This window comes from Pseudorca crassidens, chromosome 15 (assembly GCF_039906515.1).
Source record: "Pseudorca crassidens isolate mPseCra1 chromosome 15, mPseCra1.hap1, whole genome shotgun sequence".
In the NCBI taxonomy this organism is placed as follows: Eukaryota; Metazoa; Chordata; class Mammalia; order Artiodactyla; family Delphinidae; genus Pseudorca; species Pseudorca crassidens.
The window spans coordinates 49,604,532-49,631,625 of NC_090310.1; the positions used below are offsets into that span (position 1 = coordinate 49,604,532).

Here is a 27,094-nt window from a genome sequence, read left to right on the forward strand (position 1 = left end):
GCATTTTCTAAAGCAGCCTTGGCATTCAACCACATTTACCTCCTTAGTTTACAGAGGGAAGTGAGGCTACTCCTTCCATCCCATTTCCCTCAGCGCTTTGTAGCTCTGGAGTCTTATGTGAGTCTATGCCTGGACTGACACAGTTTGGGGAAGACCATCTCCCACACACCAGCAGATGGCTGGCACACCTGCTTTCCTGAGCCTCAGTTCAAAAACCAATTCAACATTTCACTTGTACAGGATTTCTGTGTCAGATTTTGCACCTTTCCTAGAGAAAATGCTGAAAGGTAAAACGAACTCCTGGAAACATAAATTATTGTAATAGCAATTGTAAAGCAATATATTTATTGCTTTATTTATTTATTATATTTATTGCTTTATAAGCAATATATATTTATTTTATATATTGCAATATATATTTATTTTATATAAGCAATATTATATTTTATATAAGCTTATATTTTATATAAGCAATATATATTTATTTTATATATTGCAATATAAACAATATATTTATATTACCATTTTTCATGCTTATTAAATGACAGCTGTCTTACGTCGGGTCCTTATAAACAGAACCTGAGCTAGGGATTTTGGTACAGGTGATGTAATGGTGGAGGGTTCTCAGGAAGAACCCATACGGGAGCGAAGGAAGCAGGATGGACAGGGAAGTCAGGCATGGATGTATACTCCGATGGAATCTGGCTTTAGCTTGGTCGCACTAGAAAGTTCTGGAACATAAAGCGTTCCACCTAGTTGCTTCCCTGGAGGTCAGGGGCTGGTCTTTTCTACCTACATATTTGTTGGTCATCATCTGCCCCTGGGCGTTTCTAGGGGTCTCTCCAGAGGGCAAACATTCTGCAAACTGTCTGCAGCCAACATTCAAAGCAGCTGGGAGATAGTCCACCAGCCTGACCAGTGGGGGTCAACCCATAGCATAAAGCTAAGCACTTTACTTTGTGACCTGCACATACAGTGCTATGTACTAAAAAAGAAAGTATTCCCAAGTAATGCTTATTTATCCACTTGTGGTTCAATGTGAATAATTTCTATTTTTTTCTAGTCTATCCTAATTCATAAAAAAATTGGCAGTCATGGCCCACTATTAGGTGGTGATCTACAGTTTGAAAAACATTGATATATGTGTAGGTACTCTTTAAAAGCCAATCATTTTAAAGTGATTTAATTAGATTTTTTTATCCTGATATATTTTTAGTGACACTTCCAGTGTCGCACAACTGGAGTGACCACATAATTGACCATCTGAATTGGGACCCTTTATTTACACTTACACCAGGACAACAGGCAGTCACCAGGCCGTCCTGAAAAACCAGCATGCATATTCATGCTACAAAAAGCCACTAGAGGTAGTTTTCAGTAAACATCTATCGAGCACTTATTGTATACATTAAACTGGCGTTAAGATGTATAACAAAATGTACAGTTTCTTCCTTTGGTGAAATAGGCATCAATCAAATATAATCATGTAAACAAGGAAAAATAGCAACTGTGATGAATGCTATGAAAGAGAAGTTGGTTTCCATGAAGGGAATTTGACAAAATCAGGGAGCACTTCCCAGAAGAAGCAGTACTTGTGCCCCACTGAAATCCAAAGGACAGAAAAAGATATAACCATGTAAAAGAGGCAGGAAGGGCCATTTGCATCTGCAGCAACAGCATATGCAAAGGCCCAGTGTAAGTTAAAAGCAGGTGAGCACCAGAGACTGGAAGATGCACCCTGTCATTTATTTTATCCATAGGTTTTTAATTTATTGATTTTATCCAATAGCGGTGTTTTAGGACCCAGGGTATATAATGGAATATGACAGATGAGTTCCCTGTTCTCATTGAATTCCTATTTTGGAGTCTGTATGTGGACATAGTCAATAGGTAATAAAATAAAAGTAACTGATATAATGTCATATAGTGCCAATTGCTAGGAAGAATATAAAATAGGGTCACATGATGGAGAGTCACTGTGTTGTCAGGAAAAAGTGTACCAGAGAGAACGGCATTTGACCTGGGACAGACCTACAAAGAAGGGCCAGGAACATCTTGATGCAGAACAGTCCAGGCAACAAGAACAGCCAATGCAAATGCCTGGGGTGGGAATAAACACGGTGAGTTTGAGGACCTGCAAGATGAGTCATGTAAACATTTAGACATTTAGAGTAAAGAGCAGTGTGGAAGGAAAACAGGTCAGAAGGGAGAGAGGGCGATCAGTCGTGCAATGCTGAGGATTTTGGAGTGTATTCCAAGTGCATTGTGACATCATGAAGAGCTTCAGTAAGGAAGTGGCCATGTGAAATGTGAGTTTTCAAAGTTGGCTTTGCTGTGAGAGGATGGGCAGTGGGGGCAAAGAGTAGAACCCAACAGACCTGTTGGGAGGCAAGCGGCCATGGGGGCTTAGACTAGGGTGATTGCATGGAAGACAGAAAGAACTGGATGAACTGTGATATATTTTGAAGGGAGAACCAACCGGATGTGGCAGAAAGGAGTGAAATCAAGAATGACATCCATATTTTTGCTGGATCAGATTATCTCAACATTTGCATCTCAGGGGGCAAAAGAGAAAGCAGGATCCTGTTTTAATGAATCAAAAAAATGAGAGTGTTTCAAGAAGGAAGGATGTTGAACTGTCTTGAGAGCTACTGAGACATCAAGAAAGATGTGGCCCAAATGGTGACCACTGGAATTGGCAACAGAAAATCATCCTCAGCATTGGAAAGATCTGTTTCAGTGGAGTGTTGGTGACAAAATGATGCCTGGAGGTGTCACCCTCCCTAGGACTATAGATAACATTTAATTAAATTTTTTTTTTATTGTGGTAAAAAATATGTAACAAAATTTGCCATCTTAAGCATTTTTACCTGTACAGTACAGTAGTCTTAACTATATGCACATTGTTGTGTAATAGAGCTCTAGAACTCTTTCATCTTGCATTTCCATTTCTTCAGGATCAATTTCTGGAGATTTATTTTTTTCCTTTGATTGGGCCATGTTTTCCTGTTTCTCCTTATGTCTTGTTATGTTTTGCTGTGACTTGTATATTTGAAAAAAACAACCATTTCTTCCAGTCTTTATGGATTGACTTTGTACAGGAAAAGACCTTCTTCACTAATCAACCCAGCTAGAGATTCTGGGTATCTCCAAAATCTTTTCTAGTGATACATCATCTTCCCCAGGCTTGTGAGTATAATTTCCCAACTAGAGAGGCTTGGCTTGCTGGTTTATCTTTATTTTACTAAAACAAACAAAACAGCATACCCATTTTTTCCACCTTCAGTCTCCTGCCTCTGGCTACCACCAATCAGTTCTCTGTATCTATGTGCTTCATTTGTTTGTTTTGTGTGTGTGTGTGTTTAGATTCCAGATGTAAGAGAGATCATGTGGTATTTGTCTTTCTCTGACTTGTTTCACTTAGCATAATGCCCTCGAGCTTCATCCACGTTGTTGCAAAGGCAAGATTTCATTCTGTCTTATGGCCAAATAATATTGCATTGAATATATACATAATTTCTTTATCCATTCATCCCTTGGTAGACTCTTAGGTAGTTTCCATATCTTGGCAATTGTAAATAATACTACAATGAACACGAGGGTGCATATATCCTTTTTTAATTACTGTTTTTATTTTCTTTAGATAAATGACCAGAGGTGGAATTGCTGGATCATATAGTAGTTCTACTTTTAATTTTTTGAGGAATCTACATGCTGTTTTCCACAGTGGCTGCACCAATTGACATTCCCACCAACAGTGCAGAAGGGTTCCCTTTTCTCTACATTCTTGCAGCACTTGTTATTTCTTGTCTTTTTGATAATAGACACTCTAACAGGTGTGAGATGATATTCCATTGTGGCTTTTATTTGCATTTCCCCGATGATTAATTATATTGAGCATCTTCTCAGGTACTTGTAGGTCATCTGTATGTCTTCTTTGGGAAATTGTGTATTCAGATCTTCTGCCCATTTTTTAATCGGATTGTTTGCTCTCGAGTTGTATGAGTTCTTTATACATTTTGGATATTAACTCCTTATCAGATATATGATTTGCAAATTTTTCTCTCATTCAGTAGTTTGCCTTTTCATTTTGTTGATGGTTTCCTTTGCTGTTCAAAAGCTTTTTACCTTGAGTTGTTACATGTGTTTATTTTTGGTTTTGCTTTTTCTGTTATTCAAAAAATCATCACCAAGATCTATGTCAAGGAGCTTACTGCCTAAGTTTTCTTTTAGGAGTTTTATGGTTTCAGGTCTTATGTTCAAGTCTTCAATTCATTTTGAGTTAATTTTTGTATATGGCTTATGATAGTGGTCCACTTTTATTCTTTTGCATGTGGCTGTCCAATTTTCCCAACACCATTTATTGAAGAGACTGTCCTTTGTCCATTTTATATTTTTGGCTCCTTTGTTGTAAGTTATGGGTTTATTTTTTGGTTCTCTATTTTGTTCCATTGATTTATGTGTCTGTTTTTATGCCAGTAACATACATACTATTTTAATTACTAGAGCTTTGTAATATAGTTTGAAATCAGGGAGCATGATGCCTCCAGCTTTGTTCTTCTTTCTCAAGATTGCTGTCTTCACTTGTGGTTTGGTTACTTTCTTTTGTGATGTATTTATATTCCTGTCTCTTTATCTTTTGTGTATTTACTATAGGTTTTTGCTTTGTGGTTACTATGAGGCTTACATATAACAACTTATGTCTATAATAGTCTGTTTTAAGTTCATAACAACTTAAGATTGATTCCATTCTAAATCTCAACATTTTTACTCTCCCCCACATTTTATGTTTTTGATGTCATAATTTACTCCTTTTTATCCCATATAACCTTTAATTATTATAGTTACAGTCATTTTTTTACTACTTTTTGCCTTCATATTTGCTTTGTAAGTAACTAATCCACTACCTTTACTATATATTTACCTTTCGAGTAAGACTTATACCTTCACAAGTGTTCTTGTTAGTAATTAGTGCTCTTTCTTCTCAGCTTAAATAAATCTCTGTAACATTTCTTGTAAGACTTAGTGGTGAGGAACTCCTTTAGCTTTTGCTAATCTGGAAAACTCTTTCTCTTTCCTTCAATTCTGAATGATCACTTTCCCAGGTAGAGTATCCTTGGTTGGAAGTGTTTTCTTTCAACATTGACTATATCGTGCCACTCTGTTCTGGCCTGCAAAGTTTCTGCTGAAAAATCTGATAATAGTCCTATGAGGATTTCCTTGTATATAACAAGTTATTTTTCTCTTGTTGCTTTTAAGATTCTCTCCTTTGTCTTTAACTTTTGACATTTTAATTATAACATGTGTTATGTATACATATAGCTGATTCACTTTGTTATACAGCAGAAACTAACAACATTTTAAAGCAATTATACTCCAATAAAGATGTAAAAAAAGAAATTATGTCTTATGTTTCTTTTTTACAGCTTGTAATTTCTTTCTCCCTCTGGTGCCTGTCTTCAGTACTGCAGCTTCCCTGGTTTTGCAGCAAGCCAAGGGGCTCTCTTTTTTTCTCAACAGTTCCCAAACATCCAAGATCTCCATCCATGCTCAGTGTCAGACAAGATGGGAATCAGTCCCTTAGGCAGCCCCCTGAAAAGCCAAAATGTTGGACATACATTTCACTCCTCTCCTTCCACCCTCCACCTCCTCTGCCAATTGAGAAGCCATGAATTGGCTTTACTCCTAATTGTGCTGAGCTGTGCTGGCTTGGGGGAGGCTCTACATGGGTGAGAGGTAGTGGATTTTCTAACCCTGTTTCAATGTTCTTGGCTTTCAGCATGCCTCACATGCTGCAACTTCTTAACCGGTTTCTCACATTCTCATAAAGGCTTTTGGACTGTTGTTAAGTCAGCACCTCTCTGGGAGAACAAGATCTGGGGCTTCCTAGTTTGTCATCTTACTCTATAGACAAAATTTTAAAAGAAATAATGCTGTGAGAGTAGAGAGAGAGAGGGAAGATAGCTGGAAGTTATGAAGACAAGAGAGAATTTTTTTAAATGTAGCAGGTACTAGATCATATTGCATGCTGATGAGAATAAATCAGTTGAGATCAAGAGACTGATGATGCTCTACACTAGACATGAGGTTTTCAAGCCTTCATGTACATTGGGAACATACTGTCATCTTGTGAAGACACACATCACTGAGCCCCAACCCAGAGTTTCTGATTCACCCCAGAGGGTCTGGGATGTGGCCCTAGAATTTGCATCTCTAACAGGTTCCCAGATGATGATGATACAACTGGTCTAGTGACTGTACTCTGAGGACTGCAGCTCTAGAGAAAGGAGGGAACATGGTCATTGAAGAGAATAGAAGAGCTTGGATGCAGAAAATGTGGATTTTTTTTCTCTTGGTTTTGCTGTCTCAGGAACATCGAGGGTCGGTATTGGTCAATCAATGTTGGTCAATCAACCAACATAAGTGGAATGTTTTGTCGTGTGGTTATAGAAACCCTAGAAACAAATAGAGCGAGTAGTCATTCCACACATTTCCCTTAACTGTCTCTATAACTGTGTCTATTCTCAGCTCTCTTTCCGTGTAGATACAGACATGAGGACATTTATGCATTTCCCACCAGCTCAGTTCACGCTCAGCCATGTGAAATTCCTCTTTGTTTTGCTCAGAATCCTCACTTCTCTTTCACAGTGTTTTTCAGATGCCTCTAAAGTCCTACTCCTCTCCTCAGGTAACAATTTGGAGCAGATGTAGTGATATCTCTGACAGGATCAGTGAGAGTTGAGAGGAGCTCTGGGGACATGGATCTCATCAGCTTGTCAGTGGAGATTCCAGGATTGGCCACATTTTAATTTCTGTAGCAATTCACACATCAGGGAAACCAGGCCCCCAGTAAGCTCAGCGAAGCTTGAAGTTTCAAAAACGTGGCAACAGCCCAAGGGTTTTGACAGAATCTGAATAGTGCCTTCTCAGTCCACCATAAGATGGTTATGTTACACACACACACTCACACACACACACACACACACAAAAACCACACACTAAATAAACACAGTTAACCTGTGATGTGCAAAGAAAAATGTCAAAATTTTCACATTTTAAAACTTATCAGGGAAAATGTTTTTATAGAAGAAAAAAATCAGCAAATTTTGGTTAAAAAAAAATCATCTCTGTCTATACAAGCTGCATCTGTTCGGGCGTTCTGTCTTCTCCCATCAGATCTGCTTGAGCTGAAATTCTCAATGTGTTAAAGTCAAATTCAAGTTCTTTCAGGGTCTGAGAGGATGGAATGTACTGAACACTCAAGTGCAGTGAATTGAAGTGGAAATGAAAGGAAATCCAGTTTGCAGACTTTTTTCCCTCTCTCCCTCCACCCTTTGATGTGAGGAAAGAAGTTCAACTTCCCTTGGTGGTGATAATGGAATTTCTTTTACAGTCAGATTCTTCAATATATAATCCAACTGTGTCTTAATCCTTCCTACTTTCTTTATACCCTGTGATGTAGGCCTGAAGCCCTAACTGGAGAGGCCCACACAGCGAAAGCCAGAATTGGAAAGAGCAAAGCAAAGCAAAATGTTTCGCATCAAAATAGAAATGAACAGAAACATGTGGAGTAGAGTTGGGTGGGGAGGAAAAACAATAAAGCCCTTTTTATAGTACATCCCATTACTTCACCTATATTCTAGAAAATCTATCTCAAAAATTGTTTTTGCAAAAGAAACATGGTATAAATAATAATAATGAATTATTATACAAAACATTAAATATTATAAAATCTGACTATCAAGCATAAAATATCTATATTCAAATCATTAAATGCTTATGTTGTAAACTAATTATAATATTTATATTACTATATTTTATATCAGTCAATTATATATCAATTATAAATGTATTTAAGTACATATAATATTAAATAAAATAACTAAAAGAAGTACTTAAAATCAGCCATAGAACAATGCATGTTAAAGTTGAGTCTTAAAAAGTGATCCTGAGTTTATTATTTGAGACTTTTTTTCACGTTTTCTTTTCTCCCAGTTTATACTAATGGTATAATGAGCTAGAATATAGTCTTTATGGAGAAAAAGAAATGCTTTTAAAGGATAACTTGGGAGACAAGTTTTAGTTCTTTTGCCAAATTTTAGTATTAACCAACATATCTAGTGTTAAAATTTCCAGAGAAATTGAGTACAACAATTTAGAACAAACAAATTTGAAAGTTCTTTGAAAATTATAAAACAATATAAACTCAGGTTTTTATCACTGAGCATATAAAACTCTGTGTAATTCACTGAAATTGAAAGAAAGGTAGTCCCTGGGCCTGTTCCCCCAGGGAGCTTGCAGTCTAGTTCACCAGAACATGTGATGCCAATTGTATCCATGGACAATTAATGCTAAAGTCAGTCAGTGGAAGGTGAGGTCCCTATCAACTGGAGTAGCCAAGAAATAGCCTTGTGGGAAACATGGAATTTGAAGGTATCAAAGCACAGCTTAAATGGATGGAGAGAAAGAAGTAGGGGTGGCAATTCAGGAGGGTAAGAGGAAAAATCAAAAACTAATTTGGAAGATGTTAGGAGTTAGAAAAGGGATCTAAAGGCCAGAATCAAAACTGATTTTGTGAGAGACCAGAATCTGACTCTCTCATTAGAACAATGAGGAAATGCAGATGTAAAAGATCAAGTGACCAGCACAACAGAACTAAAGTAGCCCAGCTACTATTATCAACTTCATATTTCAAAGAGCTCCCTATTTTTAATTCTAAACTCTGCTTGTAGTTGCATTTTAGACTGCGTTGCAACAGGAATGGCAAATGGATTTAATTTCAGCTGTTAATTACATTTGATTGGTAGTAGCAAGTGGCTGCTTAGACAGCTTGTTAAGAAGGATTCTGAGGCAGCATTTGAGCTTTGGCTAAGCCGGCATGAGATCCAGGCTTGATTATCAATGTCTGTCATGGACAATGAAGGGGGAAGCTATGACACGTGTGCCCTGCATTTACTGTTTTGGAAGTGGGATCCTGGGCAAGGCACTGATGGCCAAGTGAGAATTGTAGCTACTGAGGGAAGTTCTGAGATACAGAAGGAAAAAGTTTAGTATTTTATTGCCAGGATAGGAGACAGCAGTTTGATGGGGGAGCAGGTTCTGGGGAGATAGCCACTTCCTGTTTTCTTACCCAAGACCTGAGAGAGAAAAGAGGATGGTGTTACCAATGACATATTTATACCTCACTTGACAGTTTACAAGGCATATTCATATTCATTGTTTCATTTGATCCTTATAAAAGGTCATTTGTTAATGCCAGTATCCCCACATTACAAACAAGGAAACTGATGTTTAGAGAGAGAGAAGTGTCCATTCACCATGAAGCTACAAAGAGGTGAAAAAATAGAATGACTTCTTGAGGCTCTGACCTGTTTCTTCATGTTCACTTCCTGTTTATTCATCAGGCTGCAGATAACATGGATTCTGGAGCCTGATAGCTCACCTTCAATCCTGCTTCCCCACTAACAGACGTGTGGTCTTAGTAAAGCTCTGAAATCCTCCTGTGTCATTGCTTCCACATCTGTAAAGGGAGATGAAAGTAGCACTGACCACACAAGGTTGTGGTGGTCCCATTGGTCAGTGGCCAAGTAAGTGGCCAAGTGAGTGTAACAATTGAGTTGGCTTTTATTATTATCTTGTTCACTTCTTGTGTCTGTGGTTATCTGTTTTGCTCTTCTGCAGATAATTTTTCTTTCACTTAAACAAATTTTCTGATTTTCAAAATAGTATATGTACTGGGGAAAACTGGAAAGATGTGGAAAACTGCAGTAAAGAGATTTTTAAAATACCCTTAATTCTCTAACATGTACATTTTTATCTAAATAGGTAAGCATATTTGGGTGGGCTGTAGACTGGGAATCAGTCATGGTAATGAGGAAAAATATTTTCAGTCTATGAGGAATGAACCCAGAGGGTGAGGTTGGAAATGCCAGATGTCAGTTGATTCCTCTAAAATTTTGTTTTCTCAGATCTGTAAGCCAAGAGAATTGCCATAATTTTATGCATCTAACACTACATTTTGTTGGTGACTCAGTGACACTCCTTTATAAAATATATCTAACTTAAGCTGATTATTAAGGCAGCCAGAAAAAAACTTTTTCCTTTAACTCCAGGATATTTTGAGGAAGATTCTGTAGGATTCCTCTCATGCTGCTAACTTGGTCATCCTACCCACATATATGCTCATGGCTGAACCTAGAGTTTATTGACTCATTATTTAAAAAGTGAAGGCTGTTAAATTATTGAGCACGCAGATCAAAAGCCTTGCCTTTTGATCTGAGTGCTCATATCAAACTTCATGAGTCCATGAGTGTATTGCAGGCCAATGTTTTATATGAGGAAACAACTACTTCTTCTGGGCATCATGTATCATCAAATCTAAAACATCAGGTGTAAGATTCACCACTCTTTTGTAGGCCACTAAGAAAATGCTGCCAAATAATTTTAAGAGACCATCCATTTTAAGATGCAGCCCAATTTCAGAGAGGTTAAAATGTGAAAAATAATCATCGTAGAACTGATGAAATATGTAATGTCTTTTATACCTTGGGAAGAAATTCTTTGGGGACAGCATTTGATCATTTGAAGTTGTATGGATCTTTCCTCAGCTTCACACTCAGTGGACAGCCTTCAGTTATGAATTCTCTTATTTAAAATGGACCCCTGAATAGGAGGGCCTATGAAGAACCTTTATCATTATCCAATTCACAAGTTAGAGCTACTGTGAATAACCGCCTGGCAAAAGAGCTAAACATGCCCAGCAGCTGAAAATAGAATTATGTTCTTCACTCCCTTTTGTGATTCTCTATCACCAGATGTCACATGAAGATAAGATACATCACACACACACACATACACATACATAAAATGAACAAAAAAGAAGCACTATTCAATATACCTAGAGGGATAATCTACTGAGAGTAATTTCTGCCTTATCTGAGCTGCTAGAGGAAAGAGGAAATGAACTAACCCCCCCCTCCCTACTCTACACACCTATGATGGTTAATTTTATGTGTCAACTTGACTGGGCTAAGGGATGCCCAAATAGCTGGTGAACATTATTTCTGAGTGCCTCTGTGAGGTGTTTCTGGAAGAGCCAGGCCCTCATAATAAATCTCTTTCTATATATCTCTATACATCCTATTGGTTCTGTTTCTCTGGAGAACTTGACTAATACATTGCCCGAGAACAGGGAAGATCTTGCACTTGTGGGTAGATAGCATCTTTGGGAAACCTCTACCTGGAATTATGTTGGGAATATTGGGCTCATCCTGGAGTTAAGCTGATGCTTCTGGGAGTAGGAGACTTGTGCACTGAGAGGCCGTGTAACGTTGCAAAACAACATGCATGATTGTTTACATCTGTATCCATGGCTTTTTCTGACTCTGCGTCTAATTTCCACTTCTTGAATCTGGCCTGGTTGTATGACTTGCTGTGAGTAATAGAATGTGGCAGAAGTGTCAGTGAGTTAGTCCTGAGTCTGGACCTCAAGAGACTTTGCACAATGGCACCAATGTTCTATTGGTGTCCCTGTCACTGTCATATGAATACACTTGGGATAACCTGTTGAAGGATGAGAGAACACATTCCAAGAGGAGGAGATAGAAATCATTCCAGTTGTCCCAACTGAGGCCACAGGGAGAGGATATGCATGCAGGATCAGCAAAACCTCCAACCTGACTTGTAGCTGACCTCAGGCACATAAGGGAACCCAGCAAGATCAGAAGAAACACCCAGCTGAGCTCAGTCTTACCTGCCAACACATAGACTGCTACACAGAATAAATGGTTATTGTTTTAAGGCACTTTAGTTTTTTTAATGACTTGTTACATAGCAGTAGCAGGGTTGAAGAGAGGGGACAGCTGATGAATAAAGATGTTGTCCCTGCATTTGGAAGTGTGGGCAAATAGAGTTGTGGAGGTGTGATGGGCTGGAAAGAGTATGGCTGGAGGCTGTTCACCAAAAACCCATCCTTAGAAGAAGCAATGGAGGACCCGTGTAGCTGATCCAGTGGGCAGGCTGATCCATGCAAACTCCCAGCACCTGCAGTCTTCTTCATTGATCTACTCTTGGGTTACTGGAGATGTTTTGCCCAGACACGCTGATGAGCAGAAGTGCCTGGAAGGTCATGTTCCCAGGAATTACCAGTAGCCAGTGACTGCTGAATGTGAGAGCCCAGCTCCCTTGTTCCAAGGAGGGATAAACTCGAGTGTCATTTATACTTCGAGCTCCCCCACAGATCAGGCGGAGGTTGAGATCTCACCTGAAATCTCCCCCTTATGGTTTTATTCCCTTCCCTGTCCTATTCTCCCGCCTCTTACCATTTCCTCCTGTTTCACATCCCTAATCAACAACTCAACCTGGTCTCAGGATCTGCTTCTGGGGAACGCAACCTAGGCCAGGTGATTTAGGGAGAACGAGAGAAGCTGTGTATAAATTAATCTAACTTCGCATGTGGCCCCAGGTACTGGCATCAGATTATTCCACTAAGCCGTAAATAATAGAAATTACTTATTACCTAAGGCATTTATTACCAGGGAACAAGAGTAAGTTAGTAAAACAACTTTTTGTAGAACTGGAAAATAGTTTCTGTTCATTTTCTAAGCTCATTTAATAAACATATATTTAAAACATAGCATATAGTTTTCACTTTTTAAAAAAATTCCTAATTCAGACTATTTTTAAGTTGTTCCCTGCTTTAGATTTTACTTATTTTTGATGTCAAGAACAGTGGGAAGTTCTGGAGGAAGATACCAAATTCATGATGTGAAGATTGCAAGTATTAGTGATAATATTGAAACTAAAGCATTATTAAACCCATGCATCCTTAGGTCACAATATTCAGAGCAGTAACAACAAACATGAAAATTAGACTGAAAAGGAGGAAATTACATTATTTTTCAGGAACAGAGAGGAGATGCCACCCAGCAAGATGAGCTTGGAGCCAACTTCTGCTAGAACGGTCCCAATTAGCTATCCCCATTTAAATACATCCAGAAACCTCTTAAGAACATGACACTATAAATAAGATGTTTAAATTAGAGCTCGTGAAAAGTGAGAAGATAATAGATGTGAGAAGCAGATTTAATCACAGCCTGGGTGCCTCCCCACCATCTCCCTTAGTATTTTGCATGTCAAGATATGAAGAAGAAAAAAACAGAGTTGAAGTCAAGATTTTATTTCAGATTAAAAAAATTACCTCTTGTAAATGTTAATTCAAACCAAGATAAGGCTCAGTATTTACATGGTGCCACTGTCAAAATTTGCCATTATCTTATACCATTACTCTTACGTTAGACACAATGCCTGGAACACAATGCTATCATGTTATCGCCTTATTTGATGCTAGTTTTCTTTTAAGCTGATTGAAATTGCATATCTCTCTGCTTCTATCTTACTGAAGAGACGAGGACAACTTCCATTTTATTCTGTGGAAACCTAAGGAATTAATTAAGCAAATATTTCTACTGTTGTTCTTTGAGGAGGTGGATGAAGAGCTCAGGTGAACTTGGGTCTCCATAGAGTGAAGACGGCCAGATCAAGTGTAAGCACCGCTGCATATCTGTTGCAATACTTTCTGTTTAATCAAAAAACAAACTGGTATTCCTCAAGTCTTCCCTTATACTCAGGACTGAAATTCTGGAGGAGTACAGAAGTATTTTAAGCCTTATCCCTGTCCTGAGTGAGATTACAATGTAGTGAATAATAATGAATAGGTACTTGATTGTGGATTTTGGTATAGTTGGAATAACAAAAGCCACAAAGGGTTAGAATACTGAGGTTTCATCCTTTGTGTACACTTTGACTAGTGGCAGTGGCCTGGAGCATTGTGTTAAGTAGGACTCAGAAGTGGTGTCTGGTATCTCAGCTTGAGTTGCATGATTGACCAGCACTATGTGCTGTGGACAGGGAGAAGTGGTGGCTGGTATCTCAGCTTGAGTTGCATGATTGACCAGCACTATGTGCTGTGGACAGGGAGAAGTGGTGGCTGGTATCTCAGCTTGAGTTGCATGATTGACCAGCACTATGTGCTGTGGACAGGGAGAAGAGGTGGCTGGTGTGCAAACCTGGGTTTGAAATGGCACTTCATCTGGGCCTTGAAGGATGTGTGGGTGTAAATGGGGAAAGAAGAACATTCTACAATAAGTGAAGACGGTAGCAAGGATGAAAAATGAATTTCTATGTGTGTGGCTCAGGAGAGGGACCAATTTGATCAGAGCAGAGAGTGAGTTACAGGAGGGATTGTAAAGAGAGATTAGATGACAGAGGGTCTTGAAAACCAGGAGGAAGAGTTTAGATTTGATGTGGTGGAAACTAAAGAGTCCTTGACAGCTTTACAAACATTATACTTTGCAACCAAAGTGGGCCTTAGGGAAGGTGTATCTGGTGATCATATGAAAACAGAAATGGAATGGATTTGGAGGCAGAAAGGACCAGCTTGGAGCAATAAACAGCCTCAGGAGGCCAAGGATGGTTCTGAGATATTTTGAGGGTGACATGAAAAGGCATGATGACTTCCTGTCTCTGGAGAATGGAGTAACGGACTCCAGGAAGCCCACAGGAACCCAACATGTAATGGGAAAACCAGGCATAAAAGCAATCTTTCTCTTCCTTTTTGGCAATACCCCCTACTCAAGTTTTCATATCCAGAGAGAAAAAAGAAACTGATGCATTTACCTCTGGAAGTGTGGTAGCACAGCAGTTCTCACATTGTGGCCCCTGGGACAGGAGCACCAGTATTACCTGGAAGTTTATGGGAAATGCAGATTCTCTGGTGCAGCCCCAACTCGTGAGTCAGAACCTCTGGAATGGAGCCCACGAGGCTGCTCTAACCAAGCCTCCAGGTGGTTCTGGTGCCACGGAATTTTGAGAACCACTTCTGTAGCAAAGGGCTCCCGAAACTTCCAGGCACATCAGAACCACCTGGAGGCTTGGTAAGAGCAACCTCATGGGCCCCGGTGTGGAGGTTCTGATTCAGCTGGCGGGGGTGCAGTGGAGATGTGCCTGCCTCCCCAGCTGATGCCTGGCCTGGACTGCACACCTGGAGGAGTGAGGCTGAAGAGGCCACTGAAGCCTCCTGACGGTGGCCCTGATTTGCTGAATGACTTCCTTTTCCTGCCAAACAGTGAGCTTACTGTCTTTTCTGTTAGGAGGTTCACATATTAAATCTTGACCATTTGGGTAGCGAAGGTGGTGTGGGGGAGAGTTACCAAGATAGAAAATAGCCTCTGCTCCATAATTCATTATAGGTAGATGTAGACCTGTGATCCTTCAGGAATGGGTGTTTTGTCAACAAGGACCTACTGTGTAGCACAGGGAACTCTGCTCAATATTATATAACAACCTAAATGGGAAAAGAATTTGAAAAATAATAGATACATGTCTATGTATTGTATAGCTGAATCACTTTACTGTAATCTGAAACTATCACATTGTTAATCAACTATACTCCAATATAAAAGTAAAAAAAAAAAAGAAATGGGTGTTTTGTGGGTGATTGAAGCAAAGGACTTATATAAAAGTAGGGACTTACATAAACTCTTATATAAAAGCATTGATTGAGATGAGACGGGAACATTTCTATTCTCAAAATTTCCAAGTTTTCTCTCCCAGCCATGCGGTGGAGGAGGGAGCCAGCTCACAGGAGTGGGAGATCTCTGTCGAGAATTAATAAATAGAGAATGTGAAGCTATCCTGGGTGCCTTCTTTCTTGTGGTCTGCAAATACGTAAGGAAGGATATGGGAATTAGTGTAACGTTAATATAATTATATGTTAACGTATAATTAATCTGGTAAAGGTGATTTTGCTTTTAACTCAGTTGTTCCTTCAACAGCCACATGAGCAATGTGGGAGCATCCTAATTTAATGGGTTAGGAGTTAGCCTTAGAGGAATGTTGCAACTTGCCCCAATTCAGGAAGCTAGTCAGAGATCACAGTGGGGACTCCAGCTGCCTGTGTGAGACCCAGAGCCCTGGTTCTTTCTCCTGCACCACTCCACAGTACAGGTGTCAGCCAAATGCTTCGTGATCTACTTTGCTTCTAAGAATATTGCTATTCACGTTACACTCAGAACACTAACCCAGGGAGCAAGGTGAATGTGTTCTTGTTGGAGACCTTTCTCGTTCTAGCTCTTGCAGGAGACACCCAGTGGCGATACCAAGTTTGAAATACTAAAGGTGAAAAATTAAAGCCCACACCAGCCTCAGTTTCCTTAACTATAAAATAGGAATAATAACCCATCATAGGGTGTGTCTGGGATGTAAGAAAAATGTGTTAAATAATAGGTATTCTTATGTTTATTTGTTATGGTAGTTGATAGGCTGTTTAATTGAAAGAACTGGGCAGACTGTAAACATATATAAGCATAGGAAATATTATATAGAATTAGGGGAAAAATTCGTGAGTATAGTGGACTGATGGTGCCCTCCCAAAAGATATGTCCACTTCCTAATTTCTGGAATCTGTGCATGTTTCCTTATTTGGAACAAGGATCTTTGCAGATGTAATTAAGTTAAGGACCTTGAGATCATCCTGGATTATCTGGGTGAATTCAGTGAAATGTGTCTTTGTAAGAGACATACAGAGGACATGATGGACACAGAGAAAGTGACATGAAGACAGAGGCAGAGATTAGAGTGATATGGCCTCAAGCCAAGGAGGCCAAGGATTGCCCGTGACCACACAACACTGGAAGAGACAAGGAAGGGTTCTCCCCTAGAGCCTCCAGAGAGAGTACGGCTTTGTCAACACTTTGATTTTGGACTTCGGGTCTCCAGAACTACGAGAGAATACATTTCTGTTGTTTCAAGCCAGCCAGTTTGTGGTAATTTATCACAGCAGCCACAGAAAGAAGCAAACACAGTGAGTGAAAGGAATTGACAGCATTTGCTTCCTTCCCATAGAGTTAGGAGCTGGCACCCAGACAAGTCTTTAAAGCAGGTGAGATGTGTCTTTGGCACATTACCATCTTCTAGGTGTGGTGGTGTTAATGTGGATGAGATTTCTTTTCAACTCTCTCCAGGCCCGTATTTTCCTGTCAGCACCTACATTTCAGACATCTGATAAATCTCTTCATCTTCCATCAAAAATCACTCTGCCATGTCCCGCTCTTCTAAGCAGACAAAAATGTCTGGACAGGTCAGTGAAAATGCATGCCACACCTACAGCTCTGCCTGAGGTTGGTTCCCTGGAAGCAGAGCCTGAGACAGGGATTTTTGCCTAAGTGATTTATTGAGGGAATGATCTCAGAAGAAAACAGGGGGTGGGATAGGGCAGGAGAAGAAAGTAAGCAAAAGATGTGGATTTATGTGAAGTCTAACTTTGACTTGATTCTGCCCAGAATAAATGACACTAGAGTTTTGGTTTTGGTTTTAATTAATAGACTTTATTTTTTTAAAGCTGTTTTAGGTTCACACCCAAATTGAGCAGAAAGTACAGAGAGTTACTATATAATCCCTACACCCAAATACATACAACCTCTCCCACCTCTCCCACTATCAACAGCCTGCGCCACAGTGGTCCTCTTATTAAAATCTTGGAACTTATATTGACACATCGTTATCGCTCATAGTCCATAGTTTACATTAACATTCACTCTTTGACATTCTCTGGGTTTTGACAAATGTATAATGACAGGTACCCATCTTTGTAGTATCATACAGAATAGTTGCACTGCCCTAAAAATCATCTGGGATCTGACTATTCATCTCTTCTTCTCCCCTTTGCAACTGGGTGGCAAACTTGAGGGATTAGCATGGATCATGGATTTAGTCCTGGTCATGTTGACTTTGAGGGGTCTCTGAGTGAGATGATTGAGCTTGAACTTAGAGATCTTGGTGAGAGATTAAATTTAGTGACACATCTGTATATAGATGTCATTTGAAACCAGGGACATGGGTGGAAATACAGAGAGATAATAGCAAGGGCTATGTCTTCAGAAATGCCAATGGTTAATGGTCTCTGAATGACAAAGATCCTGCAGATGAGACAGAAATGGAGAGAAAGGGGAGTAAGGAGAAAACCCAGGAAATCCTGACATTGTGGAGTTCAAAGAGATGGAAGTGTCAAAAAGAAGGATGTGTTTGAATCCAATGCTAATGAAAAGTCAAATAAGATGAGCCCTGAAATATGTTCACTGGATTTAGAAACATGGAGGTGGATTGAGTGATGGAGAGAGAAGACAGATTGAATTAGATTGAGTAGTAGGGCAAGCAAATGGAAATGAATAGAGACAATTATTTTGAAGGGATTTAGTGTAAAACAGTTTTGGGGGTACCATTTAAATTAATAGCAAATGGTTCCGACCACCAGCCAAGTGCAAGTTCTCAAGTATTGCGGAGGGCTTAAAGTTCAAGGTGGCATCTTTGTCCTAAACAAAATGCAATTTAGTATTGAACATAAGACATAGACCCTTGATAAGAATATAGAAAGAACTCATGAAGAGATGGAAGAAAATATTTACTGAGCCTTTATAACATTTCAGAGATAATCATTTTTTAAATACAAATACTGTAACCCTCTGGATTAGGTAATTGGCATATTTGTACCATAAAAGGGATACATATTTGATGTAAATAATTTTAGAAAATTTAGGTAAGGAAGTGGGAAAAAATGACTCCTACACAGATATAAACATATTCTGATTTTTTAAAAAATAAACTTCTTAGAGAATTTAAGTTGCTTTCACAGTGCCAATCAAATATAAGTTGAGAAATCAGAATTTGAATGTTACTCTGTCTGATTTTACAATTTCTATTTTCTCTTCTAACCATACTCCTGATAGATGCATTCATACATTTAAGAATACATACCTAACAAATTGTGTAAATTAGACATTCCTGAGAGAGAGAATTTCATATGAGGAGGATCAAATATATTTCACACAGCAACTGGCGTTTGAGCTGGGTCTTCAAAGACAAATGAGATGTAGATTGGGGTCAGCGATCCAGCCCACCGCTTATTTCTGTATGGTCTGTTAGCTAAAAATGGTTTTTACACTCTTAAATGTAAAATGTAAACAAGACTATTAACCTTTCAGTAAGAATAGTTGCTGGATTTTGCCTCTTGGTTCACGAGGCCTAAAATGTTTACCATCTCACCTTTTACAGAAGAAGCTTTGCTGACCTCTGATTTAGAGAAATATGTGAAAAATGGGACCCCAGATGAGTACAGTGCCATGAGCTCAAATCTAGAGGGAGAAAGCATAAGGGATGTTCTCGGAATGCACAGGATAGTCATGTGAGGGCCTGTATACTGTGATCAGGCCCTAGAATGCCTTCAGTACCAGGCAAAGAGGTCTGTTCAGCATTTTGCTACAGAAATATTTGTATAATTATCTCCCTAGATTTTGAAGTTCTCCTGGGCAACAATCATATTTTTCTTACTCGTGGGCCCTCAAAGAGGCTGGACACAAGGCTGGACACAGACTACCAGCTTAATCAATGGTATTGGATAAGCAGCCTCTTTGATGAGGCAGCTAGTTAGGACCAAGTTGTTTTTTTTTTTTTTTTTGGTACGCGGGCCTCTCACCGCTGTGGCCTCTCCCGTCGTGGAGCACAGGCTCCGGATGTGCAGACTCAGCGGCCACGGCTGAAGGGCCCAGCCGCCCCGCGGCACGCGGGATCCTCCCGGACCGGGGCGGGAACCCGCGTCCCCTACATCGGTAGGCGGACCCTCAACCACTGCGCCACCAGGGAAGCCCCTGGGACCAAGTTTTAATCATCACCAGAGAAAGTTTGAATCCTTTCCTCTCTTCCCTTTCCATGAGAAGATCTACTGTTCATTAGTGATCATACATGGACAGTCACAGCCTTCCCTAAATACAGCACTGGAGCGCCAACAAAATGCATCTTTGTAGAAAATGGTAGGGGGACCAAGGAAAGCAAAACTCCCCAGCAAATTCTTGAGCCTGACGCACACCTAACTGCAGTGTTGACAAGAAAAGGTTGGCCCGTTTGAGTGCAAATGTGATCTTCTAGCTGGATGATGATATTCTTGTAAACAAGGCGCCTACGCCCACGTTGGAAATAAGGCTGTTCAGCTCGCAGTAAATTCTGTTCTGAGCCAAAAGTTGAGGCCGGAGACCCTGAGCGGCCTAATCAAGGCCATGATTGATGAGGTGTCGGCGACTCTCAGACACAGCGCGCGACGCATCCAGTCACCGAGGATGTGAGTGTTGGTCATCATGTCACAGCACCTGCTGCTGACTGATACCTGGGACGCAGGAGCGTGCCAGGGCGAAGGATGCGCTTGACAAGGCCCTCCCCTCCCCCAGCGCCCACAGCTGCTGGGAGGAAGGCAGCGGGCACCTGCCATCCGGAAAGACAACATGCAGCCCCGCAGGGAAAAGCAGCGTGGGGTGGGGGAAGGTGGCGCGTTCCCGATGCAAAGGGAAGGATGACAGGTGCTCTGAGGAAGGCTGCGTGCGCTGCTCCGGGTCCTGGCCGCCTGCCACGCTGCAGAGCCGCGCCGGCCCTCTGGCCGCCTGGCAACCACCACCTCGAGGCCTTCTGTCCCTTGGCAACACTGCTCTCTGAAGGATGAGGCGGCCTGCAGAAGGGCGAGAAAAACCGCACACGGCATTGTTTTCCAGGAGTGGGGAATGTATTTTCACCCAGGCAAAATGATTTTTAAGATCTTTGCCCTGTTCCCCAATCTTGCTTTACGGATTGACTTGCCAGCCAATTCCAGATTGCTCTTCCTCTTAGCATTTGCAAGGTGTGGATTGTTCTGTGTTCTCTCCTCCGACAAGTTTGCCTCCGCGGGGCTTTCTGGGAGGGTATTTGGAGGGCATTGGTAGCGCCGCAGTTCAGTTCCAGGAAGGAAAACAGGGAAGGCAATTAACTCTCCAAAGCAACCCTGTGTTTAAAAAAATATTATTATGCAAATCAAGCTAATGTGCCTCTAAATTCATTAGGCGTGTCAGAGGGTTAGTCACCTTGGAAGGCGCATCAAAATTGGCAGAGACATTTCTATTCTGAAGGCCGTGGGGCTTGACCTTTACTTGGACCCCTGCTCTTCTGCTCAATACATTTCCCTGGTTGGGGGGGCGGTGCTGCTACTGAGGAGGGGGCTTATCAGAATCCCCGAGGGAGAGGTCCCACCGAAAATATGTACTTTCTTGTAACGGCATGCGCCTTTCCACTGCAGCCCCAGGTAGGTCGAATCCCCAAATGTAGTCCAAACCAGTACCAGATCAACCAGGAAGGAAATTCAATCCAAACAGTAAGAACAAAGTGCCACAGTAAGAATTTCACAGTCATTCCTCAGGTCTGGGACTCCAGGAGCTGAACACAGAGAAAGTCAAGACAGATTATTTCCATCCTCACTGCTTTTTGGTATTTGGAAGCATGTAAAGATTGCCCCTTTTGGTAACTTCATTCGGTGAGCTTGGAAAGTGGGGTGGTACGTCTGTTTCCTGCCTGGATTCTCCTAAGTGTTGGAGGTAAACTTCTGCCTGTGCCTTAGGATGCTGGGTCCTCAGCTGAGCCCAACAAGGATGGACATACATCATCCATACTGTTTGTTTTCCTTCCAGTACTCTTATTTTATTAAGGTATAATTTACAGACAATAAAAAGCACAGTTTTTAAGTATATGGATCAATGAGCTTTGACAAGTACATACTTCCCTGGTACCCATCCACCACCCATCAGGATACAGAACTAGGTGCAGATACACCCATCACTTCAACAAATCCCCTCGTGCCCTTTTGTTTCCATCTCTCATCCATCAGAGGAAACCACTGATTTACTTTCTGCCACTACAGATTAGTTTGCATTTTCTAGAGTGTCACATAAATGAAATGATACAGTCTTTTTTGTCTGGCTTCGTTTGCTCAGAACAATGTTTTTGATGTCCATCCATGTAGTAGTATATTATCAGTAGTAATAGCAGTTCATTCCATTTATAGAGCAGCATGCCATTGTGTGGCTATACCACAATTTAAGCATTCATCGGTTGATAGACGTTTGGGTTGTGTCTGATTTGTGGCTCTTATGAATAAAGCTGCAGTGAATCTTCTTACACATGTCTTTGTATGGCTCTATGGTATCATTTGTCTCAGGAAGTACCTAGAAGCGAAATTTCTGGGTCATAGGGCAGGTGAACGAATTTAACATTATTAGGAACTACTCATCCATTTTGCCAAGGAGCTATACCATTCTCCACTTCCTATAGCAGTGTTTGAGAGTTCCAGTTGCTCCACATCCTTTCCAATGCTTGGTATTACTAGTCTTGATTGCTTTACTATTGCAGTGGGTGAGCAGTAGAATTTCGTCGTGGCTAAACTTTTTCAAAGCAGTCGTTTTCCTGAGGACCCAGTGCTGAATTCTAGGGGAGCCTTAGCTGGGCCGGGAGAGTCAAGCATTTGAATAGGAGGAAGGTTTCTATTTAGAGTCAGTCTGCATATTTCCATTTTTAAAAGAAAACCTCAGAGCAGCAATTTGAGCTCAAAAGTCCTCTCCAGAAGTCTAGTTTCCCTACCAGCTGTTTATAAATATTTACTTTCACATTTTTAATAATAACAATGTCTACAGCAAAAGTACCAGGCACTTTAAATTATAAATATTCATCACAGAGGTTGCAAGTGTTTTTATGTAGGACACGGAGAACTCTGCCTATCTCTACCTACAGGTCTATGGAAAGCTTTCTGGAAGTGTAAGTGATTAAGAGCACATACCCTAGAGAATAAACTTCCTTGGTTTGAATCCTTTCTCTGCTACGGGTGTGACTTAAGTCGTTTTGCCTCTTTAATGGACCATGATATCCTCCTTCATACACTGCTGTAGTAATCAGTCTACCTCCTGGAGTGGTGATGAGTGACATAGTGCATCTAAGATATGAAGCCCACTGTCTAGCACATGGCAATTGTATAATAAAATCTAAAAAATCATAAAAGCAAATTTCCAGAAAAGGTTTACCCTCTCTCATCCTCCTTTTCTCCATCCAACACAACTGCAGGGCTGGCTTGGTGTCTTGGGGGCCACCCAGAATTAATGTGCTGGGTCTCAGGGTCTGTAGACAGCTGGTACCTAACATAATTTCAGGCTTCTAAAGCAACTCTCTCTGAAGGAATATATCTCTGGCTAATAGGACCTGGAGGGATTTGCGAAGGCCCTGACTTTTCATGCAAATTAATGTGAAGCTCCTGGAATTGTGTACAAAAGTGCACAGGAGTATTTTTTTCCCCCTGGGATCCATAGCTTGCAACAGAATCTCAAAGAGGTCTGGGATCTCAGACCCCTTTGGAGCTGCAGTAAAAGGAAGAATGGCCACTGGAGAGTACGGAACAGACTCGGGAAAAGAGAGATGTAGGATTGAGCTTCAGCTCTGCCGCTTATCAACTCATCATCCCTGAGTGGGTTACTCAGTTACTCTAAGCTTCAGTTCCACATTTTGAAAATGATAAAAGCAATAATAGTATCCTGTACCTTACAGGGCTCTTGAGAAGAATGAAAGAATGATGTGATTGGCACCCAGTGGTCAAACAAATGTTAGTTCCCTTCCCCTCCCCTGATCTAGCTTCTTAATGATCGATGTTCTCCCTTGATGCCCTCCCCCCCATTTTTCTTCTATCCAGGGGCCCTTTACAGAAAGTCGTTGACTCCTGATTTAAACCCACTTCTAGTCTCTCCTTGACACTTTGAGGATATGGGAGAAGGCAAGAAGATTCAAATGGCCTGGAGACAGGATGGAGAGGCTGGTCGGAGGCTGTGATCCCCTAGTTGAGCTGATCTGGGTCCAAGGTCCATGATTTCATCATTGACTGAGCAACTGGGCTCCCTTCTGCTTATTTAGGAGTTGAAGATATTACCAAAATCTCTACCCTTTATAAAATCAAAAAGAAGAGAAACTAGCTGGATGAAAAAGAACTCCCAACCCAGTGGGTTTCAGAGAATTTATTTCTTCTAAGCTCTTTTTAAATATAAAATCTATATTTCTATAAATCTCCTAAGAGAGTTTGGGAACTATAAATCAGGGACCGAATATAAGAAAAAGATAAACCTTTCAGCATAAATGATGTGGAAGGAACAGAGTGGAATTTAAAGAGTTGAAAAATCTTAAGGAGTTGAATATAGAGTGCTGTAAGCTGAACATCTATCTATTAAGTGACTGTGAGACAATGATAATTAAATCAGCAGAAAGTATGTTTTTGATGGAAATAAAGTATTAGGAAAGGAGGATAAATAAGCTTAAACATTACCTCAAAGAAATTTCTAGGTCTCTGATTCAAAAAGATATTTCTTTTTTTCTCCAACACAGTGACATTTTGATTCAAATTCTTTGGGGCTTTGTTTTCAGAACTGTCCATAGCAAAAGCAACGTACATATCATTGCTGAATGTGGAAAAAGAAAGGACTTATGAAAAACAAGCACAGTGAGGAGGGGAGGAGGCCCAGGGGGAACCGAGCTTGCACAGGTAAGTCTGCCAATGACAGCATACCTGGCCTAAGGGAAGGGGAAGTGGAGAGAGAGATGACCGGACTCAAAAGAGCCTCCTTGGAAAACAACACATGAGGATGAAACTTACTAAAGGGGGGGGGGGGGTGGTGGATGAAACTTACTAAAGGGCGTGGATGAATGTCAGCAAAGCCTAGTGTTTGAAAACTGACTTTTCCAAAGGAATATCTCCATTAGCTCTGGAATGATCTCTAGTCAGTGCCTGAGAAGTTTCCATCTCTTTATTTCCTTACTCCAGGGTGGATGGATGGAGACTGTAACTTGAAGTTTCTCTTCCTCTTCATGAGACGAGGTAAGAGCAGATGCAGAGTTAGTGTAGGTGAAGCCAGGGTTTTCTTCCTGATTTAGGTTCTGTGAGCAGAATTAAGTGCACATGGAGAGAGAGAGAGAGAGAGAGAGAGAAAGGAATAAGTTCAATATGAAAATGCAGAGAACCTTGGGATGGGGTTTACTTGTGTCTTAGGTTCTGTTGGGTCTAGAGCTAGAGATGGGGATTCTTGTGGAGGCAATTTATTGAGAGGGGGGCTCTCAAAGGAGACATGGGTGAGGGGAATAAAGGCAGCAATTTAAGGTAGGGGATGGGGTCAAGTAAGAATATGATTCTAGCTTTAAGCCTCATTGCCTGGGGAGTTCTAGAGCATAAATTGCACTACAGAGTAATTTCCACCTGAGGCAAGGAGAGTCGATTTGTACTTGCCCCCTACTGCCCTTGGCTGAAAACATTGGCTGCTGGCCATTTCGGGGGATGGGGGAATGACCAACCTCCCTACTTACCTCTCAGTCTACCTACATACAGGTGAAGTGATTTCAGTTGTCGAAAGCCAATTAAAGTAGAGGGCTGCTCTGAGCCATTAGCATCCAGTACTCACAGCAGCTGAGGGAGGTGTTAAACAGGCCATAAAATGAGGTTTGGGTGAAGCACCAATAGTACCTACTATATATGCTAAGGGTTGACCTCTTACAAGGAATGAGTAGGTCACCCAGTACTGAGTGCGATGGAGTGGGTCACTAGGGTTGGGATGTTTTGTAAGCAGTTGACTTCTGGCAAGGGCTGGAATCAAGGCAAATCCTTTTCCATCTAACCCAGACATCTCCCTTTTTCACCTGTCTATGTATATGAATATTCATTACATTCATTACATCATTTATTGGGAGTTGATCATTTTTCTTCAAAACCATAATTGAATATGTATTGAAAGGCAATATTACTAACATCACTACTTAGGTGTAGGTCCTAGGAATATTTAGTCTCTATCGATGTAAATATGTTTTCCTTTTCTAAAAGAAGAAAAACTATGTGACTTCACATGTTTCCTTTAGTTGAGAGAAAGTTTAACACCATTCTTATTTGCTTCTGCTCCTTTTAAAAATGGTCTTTTTCTATTTTATACTTAATTGTAAATCAGTAGGATGGAAATTCTATTCAAGATAAAAATTAACTGCAGCTACCTTCATATATTTCATCAATACTACGATGCATGCTTTTCCACATTCTGATATTGCCAGAATCATGATACATCTTTCTTCTTATAATCCCTGGGAGTTAGGTCAAAGTTAGGACCTAGCAGCATTGCGTGTGCCTACAAAAACTTGGTCATCCATTCATTTACTTTATGTGTCATGTTGGTACTATCTGTGTTCTGTTTAATTGTCTTCATAACTTGATCTTGAAGTGAAATATTCTGAAGGCAGAAATGCATACTAGAGCTTTGGGGTATAAATTATATATTAATGAAGCAAATATTTGATGTTAGAAGAATGAATGCAATTCCATATTTTCTTGCAAAGCCACACCAATTGCTTTATGTGAATAAAGAAAGGAAGATTTTCACAAGTAAAGTAGTGAAGATTTGTTATTGAGGTACAAGGAAAAAAATGGGACCTATCCCAAGCCAACCAATGCAACTAAAGTCGGGGAAATTATCACATCTCTTGGAATATGTGAAAAAATAAACAAAGCGACAGGAAGCTGATGTGATTGATTCATGTGTTGTACAAGACTATCATAAAGGCATGGTGTCATAATTTAACTGGCAGCTGTTTTCTTCTTTTTAGTGTTACATGTGCATTTTGCAATCAATAACACGTAAACTTTCATGAAACATCGTGCTAGTCAACAGCATAATTATTCACAAGAAATTATTTTGGAAAATAACTTGATGGGTGATGAAATCTGGATGATGATACCATAAAGAACATACCTAAAGTCAACAAAGTTAGGTTTGGTTAGGCAGCTGCAGCAAAGGAGAATAGAATTCAGAGAAAGCCTGGGAGCATTGCAGTAAGCGGGGGTGGGGAGAAGGCTCTTGATACAGTTTGGGCTTATGATAAATTTAAGGAGAAATTTAGGAAGCAGGGGCTGGTTCTAGATTAGATACTGCCAAGAAATTAGGGTAAATTTTGTCTAGAAGGCAGGAGGACCAAAGTGAAGCTAGGATTGTCATTGGTAAAGAACAACAGTCACTCGTGTTAGTCAACAGAGGGGACATGGATGACCACGGTCATGATGTAGTCATCTCAACATTACTGATACTCTCAGTTGGGAACATTGTGTCCTGGCTGTAGCGGGGCCATTGTAGGATGTGAAAAATTCACTGGACTTGGAGTTAAAGGCTTGGGTTAAAGGCCTTGCATC

General features: G+C 40.5%; 1 long non-coding RNA gene across 1 annotated transcript in view; it reads left to right on the top strand.

Moving 5' to 3' along the window:
* LOC137207522 (uncharacterized) overlaps positions 1–24,776 on the top strand; it is a 180,737-nt gene extending 155,961 nt beyond the window's left edge. Inside the window, exons 6-7 of the long non-coding RNA XR_010935136.1 lie at positions 24,301–24,418; positions 24,698–24,776. This is a non-coding gene — a long non-coding RNA (uncharacterized lncRNA). The remainder of the gene's footprint in view (positions 1–24,300; positions 24,419–24,697) is intronic.
* The last annotated feature ends 2,318 nt before the right edge of the window (positions 24,777–27,094 follow it).